Source organism: Acyrthosiphon pisum, chromosome A2, assembly GCF_005508785.2.
Source record: "Acyrthosiphon pisum isolate AL4f chromosome A2, pea_aphid_22Mar2018_4r6ur, whole genome shotgun sequence".
Lineage (NCBI taxonomy): Eukaryota > Metazoa > Arthropoda > Insecta > Hemiptera > Aphididae > Acyrthosiphon > Acyrthosiphon pisum.
The window spans coordinates 38,557,777-38,558,026 of NC_042495.1; the positions used below are offsets into that span (position 1 = coordinate 38,557,777).

Here is a 250-nt window from a genome sequence, read left to right on the forward strand (position 1 = left end):
TTATTTCATTAGGTTAGGATTGATTTTTGTAACGTATTTTTCCCTCATAATAAAATTTATTTTATTTCATGTTTTCAGGAAATCATTTTTGGTAATAAAAATTACTCTAATAATATAAGTTAAACTAGTATTGTCTGTTAAATTGCCAATCGATACAGATAATCCGGATAATATATAGGTAGTTTATAATTTGTAAGTACCTCAATATAAGATGTTAACTTAAAAAATTTCATACCCATCAAAATCAGAA

General features: G+C 23.2%; 1 protein-coding gene across 1 annotated transcript in view; it reads right to left on the reverse strand.

Moving 5' to 3' along the window:
• Nucleotides 1-250, reverse strand: part of LOC100570600 (sialic acid synthase) — an 8,320-nt gene that overhangs the window by 1,559 nt on the left and 6,511 nt on the right. The window lies entirely within an intron of this gene.